The following is a 4,935-nucleotide window of genomic DNA, read 5'->3' as shown; positions in this document are numbered from 1 at the left end:
GCAAGGGTAAGCAGCGGGCCGAAAAGCGAGCGTTCGCGGTCGGGACCGGGGAAAGCCCGTGCCGCCTCGCGAGGAGACGCACCCAAGACCGCGTGGGGACGAGACAGGCGCCCGCCCCCACCGGCACATCACCCGGCCCCACCACGTTCGCTCCCACGCCCGGGCGCGAGCCCCGCAGAGGGGGGGACCCACCCGGCGTGCGCCCGGCCACGTCAGTCCCCCCCGGTACAGGGTGAGGACGACGACCAGGAGGCGGCCCCGGCCCCACCGAGGGTGGGGAGCGGCCACGCCTCGCTTACCGTCTCGACCCCTCCCCCCCACTGCTCAAGAGAGTGGCTCGGGACACACGCCCACCGCAGGGGTTACCCGAGAGGACTCGCTGGGGACGGGAAGCGATGCCACCGCTCGGCCTCGGGCACCTGAGGGACAACCTGGAGCGCTCCAGGGGCACCACAGAGGGCCAAGGCGAGACACGCTCGCACCCCGGCGAGGGGATACGTGGCGTGGCGGCGGGGGCAGCCCTCCCCCACCGCGGGGGAGGGCCGCTCGCGAGACAAGACGCCGAGCAGGCGAGGAGGCGAGAGGTGTCTGCCGCGTCACAAGACCCCGGCCCCGCCGACACCACGAGGCACGGGAGACCGAGGTCGGGCCGGAGTCCGCACCCCTTCCTTGCCCCCGCCACCCACGGGCGGTGGAGGAGAGGCGAGGGGCCCGCAGGCAGAACGAGAAGAGAGGCCACGTTCACCATGAACGTCCCGTCCCTCGTCTGGCGCGGCTTAGGCCCGGCCCGGGAGAGCATGACGTCACCACATCGGTCAGGTGAGCGAGCGAGCGACCGAGCCATGGGGCAGGGAAGCCCCAGAGCCAGAGGGGAGGGCCCGGCGAGGACAACCACCAGAGGAGGACCTGCTTCAGCCTCGCCAGGCGCCACCCACTCCTCGTTCCTCTACGAGGAGAGTGGCCAACGACCCCAGGCGGAGAATGCCTGACACGCGGCACGGAGCCTGTGAGGGTGGGGTCGTGCCGGCCACCACCGGGTGCCTGCGGCAGGGAGCGCACGGGGTAAAAGACCCACGCCGCCACCTCACCCCACCGCCCTCGGGCCACCAGAGACCGGAGGCGGCACCACGGGCCACGTCAGGCGGACGCACACACGAGAGCCGGCGCGCAGGCCCGAGCGGGCGGCTCAAGTGTCAGAAGCAGAGTCGGCTTCTACCAGGCCAGGGCTCACGCAGAGACAAAGCCCAAGAGCCCCACACGCGTCCGGAGACCCAACACTCGGTGACAGACACCGAGAAAGACCGTGTCAGCACCTATCTGCTGGCAGAAAATGCCCAACACGACAGAAAAAATGACAGCGCCCGGAAACGGGTCGGGTCCACGATTTGCAGGGGGGGCCCCGGGACCTCGGTCCGGCCACCTGCCCCCAGCCCTACCCCCATAAATGGCAGCCCCGAAGCTCTCGGGGGCCATCTGATCGACCGGGGGGGGGGGAGGGGTGGAGGAGGAGGAGGAGGAGGAGGAGCAGTGGGAATGGGAAGGGACGAGAGGGAGACGGGATCGGGCCGGGGACGCCCTGCCCGTTTCTCGCCCGCGTGGTCGGGGACTCGGGGAGATGCCACAGAGGCGCCTCCGAGGAGAGGGCCCCCCACGAGGGACCGCTCCCGAGCACCGGGCCGGGGAAAGCCTGCCTCCCCCACATCCCTCGCAGGACGCCCCCGTGCCGGTCCCCGAGTCCGGATGAAGTCTCGGTCCCTCAAATGCCACCGGAACCCACGCGGGCAGACTTACGGGCCGGGGGGCGCCCTCCCTGGCCTCCCGCGCCAACAGGGGCCGGCCCAGCCACGTCTCCGGGTCCATCGGGACTCAGAAAACATTTCATCCAAGGAGGCGCCTCCGACGACCGGGAACCCCAGCGCGCCCGTCCCCGGCCTCACCGCACTGGGCCCGGGCCGCTCCTCGCCTCGGGAGCAGTCGTCCAAGGGACACAGACGAGGGCCGGACCACCTAGCCGCCGGCGGCCCGGGCGCGGGACACCCCGTCCCTTTCCCCCGCGGCGGCACGGCGCAGGCCGTGTCCGATCGGCTCGGGTCGGTCCCCGCGGCTGCAGGGGCACAGGCGGATGCTGGTCGACCAGGCCAGGCCACACGGCTTCCCCCTACACACGAGATCCCGGGAGCGCGGCGGCAGCCACCCCCTCATCAGCCTGCGAGTCCAATCTGCGCCGAGAGCAGGACACGCCCGCGGCTCAGCGCCACGGGGACTGTCACCGCCGGTGTCGCCAGCCTCCCCGAAGTCTGCCTCGGGCCCCGCCGCCGAGCCCCATCCCTTGCCGAGGTCGCCGACGCTCGGGAGAAGAGGGACGATCTCAAGAGCGGCAGCCAGATGGCGCCCGACAGCCGTCGCCAACGTCCCCGGAACCGATCCCGACCGCCGGCCGCCCAAACGCCCGAGCCCGTCCCGGGCTGAGGCGCCGGGCGGCCGGCCGGCGCGACCCCGTGGCGTCCGCCTCGGAGCCCGCTCACCCTCGTCACGGCACGGCACGGCACGGCACGGCGGCATGAGGAGACGCGACGCGACGCGACGCGACCCACCCCGGCAGCAGATCAGGGCGGGGAGGACGGAGGGAGCCGGGGTTTGGCAAGACACGGCCGGCCGGGCGGGCGGCTGCCGCGAAGGGGACGCGCTCCCCACGCGATTCCCCGGGCGGGGGAGATCACACGGACACGCCGGCGGGTGGCCCAGAGCGACCAGGACGAGATCCCGGGTTCCCGGCGGCGGGGGGGGGTGGGGGGGTGGGAAGGGGAGGAGGGAAACAGGGAGGGAAGGCGGGGGCTGGCAAACCGAAACCAGGCGAGCGCTCCGAGAACAACGCAGGAATCGGCTTTGGAGTCCGTCCTCTCGAATGCAGGAGGTCTTTTGAAAGCAGACAGGCAAAGCCCAGAAGCTAGAAAAGAAAGGATGAAGACCGTCAACCCCATCGAAGTGGAAAGAAAAATCGATCTCGGCACAGATCGCGACAAAGCCCAAAGACAACAAATGGGCGCGTGGGGAAAACGCACTCGCGGTCGGTCGTGAGAACACGGACGTCAGCACGGCTGACCACAACCACAGGGAGGAGGAGGAAAAACAAAAAAATGCGGGCGGCGGTTGTGGGGGGGGGGGCGAGTCGATAGCCACCCGCTCGGTAAATCGAGGTTCAGTGCATCTACACAGAACAACACTGTGCATGGGCATCCGCGTGTCTGTGTGTGCATGTGTGCCCGTGTCTGTGTCTGTGTGTGTGTGTCGGTGTGTGTGTTTGACACACAGTCACACGTGGACAGGGAAACTGTAGCCCCATGTGGAAAAAAAAAAAAAACATGAAAACAAACGACAAAACCCACCACCAAAGGGAAATCAAGTTGTAGAACTTTCTCTGGGGTTTTAACAAAAAACAACAACAACAACAAACAAACAAACAAACAAAAATGTAGAAAAAGCACCACCACAGCCCATCAGGGGTTCCTCTCCTAAACAGTCCAAGAACTCGGTCAACTCCACCTCCTAGAAGCCAACAAACCAATGATGAAACACGGGCAGGAGACCCAAACTGACTTTTTCAGTTTAAAAGGAAAAAAAAATTATTTTGTATCCAAATGGGGAAGGGGCGGGGGCGGGGGAGGATGGTGTGTAGAACTCAGCGGCAGAGTGCCTGTCCAGCACGCGCAAGGTCCAGGGTTCGACCTTCAGGACCTCCGTTCAAGCAAATAAGGAAGTCGGTGAGTCAGGCAATCACTAAGTCAGGCAACAAACCAGCAAAAGAAACGAATTACCTCCCCTCCCCGAATAAGCAAACAACAACCAAAAACAACAACAGCAACAAGAACAACAACAACAAAAAAGCCTAAATAAATAAATATATGTAAATAAGTAAGCAAGTAAATAAACAAATAAGTAAGCAAAAACAATTTAAAAAGGGGGAAAACGCACGCATTTCTGTTTTTAAGAGATATCCAGACAGGCCCAGAACCTGGAATCACGACAGCAAGTTCCAAAAACAAGCAGAAAGTGCCTGCTTCTGACGGAACATGTGATAGAGACCACCGTTCGATGGGGCCGGGTGGGCGGGCTGGCGGGCGGACACAGAGCTATGGACTCATACCTGACAGAATCCGCTCTCCGACAGAAGACAGAAGGCAACACGGAACAGGGGTTGGCAGTGGGGGCGAGGGGGAGAGGGCAAAACGGAGGTGGAGGAAAGCCATTAGGGAATACAGGACAGAAGTCCCTCAAAACATCCCACAGGAAACTCCTGGAAGACCCGGCAGTTCCACTAAGGGCCCGCGGATGGACGAATGGACAGTGTCACGTGGTCTGGAGAGACCTACCCCTTGAGGGGATGATGTTAACCAAGTGACCTAAGTCCAAGAGGGATGTTGTCACTTCGAGGCAGAATCCCCAAGACAATACGCAGGAACACATGCAAGGAAGCTGAAACAGACTCATGGATACCAAGAAGGATCAATGAGTGCAATGGGTGAGGGAGAGGAATAAGTACAAGCTTCCAGTTATCTCCAATTCTTAAATACATTAATCACGGGATGTCATGGACAGCAGGGCGAGTCGAGTCAATCCATACTATTGTCATGACGCTGTCCGGTGACGGATCCGTAACCAGACTCATCGCGGTGATCATCGTGGAACATGGAAGAATCCCGAATCGCTATGTTGGACACGTGAAAACTGACATCCTATTGTCAGGTCAATTATGAGAGAGAGTAGGAGAGAGAGAGAGAGAGAGAGAGAGAGGGAGGGAGGGAGGGAGGGAGGGAGGGAGGGAGAGAGAGAGAGAGAGAGAAAATTCTCACTGTCTTCCCCCCAAAAAAAAAAAAAGAGTTCAAAAAGAGTTCAGTGAGATAAAGAGTGGATGTAGGTGAGGGCAATAGGTGGAGG

General features: G+C 62.8%; 1 long non-coding RNA gene across 1 annotated transcript in view; it reads right to left on the bottom strand.

Moving 5' to 3' along the window:
• The window catches only part of LOC140692309 (uncharacterized), a 22,895-nt gene extending 19,868 nt beyond the window's left edge, over positions 1-3,027 (bottom strand). The window contains exon 1 of the long non-coding RNA XR_012067880.1: positions 2,845-3,027. This is a non-coding gene — a long non-coding RNA (uncharacterized lncRNA). The remainder of the gene's footprint in view (positions 1-2,844) is intronic.
• Positions 3,028-4,935: the final 1,908 nt, after the last annotated feature.

Source organism: Vicugna pacos, unplaced genomic scaffold, assembly GCF_048564905.1.
Source record: "Vicugna pacos unplaced genomic scaffold, VicPac4 scaffold_5, whole genome shotgun sequence".
In the NCBI taxonomy this organism is placed as follows: Eukaryota; Metazoa; Chordata; class Mammalia; order Artiodactyla; family Camelidae; genus Vicugna; species Vicugna pacos.
Note: the sequence above shows the minus strand (reverse complement) of the source record. Positions and strands in the feature narration are given on the sequence as shown.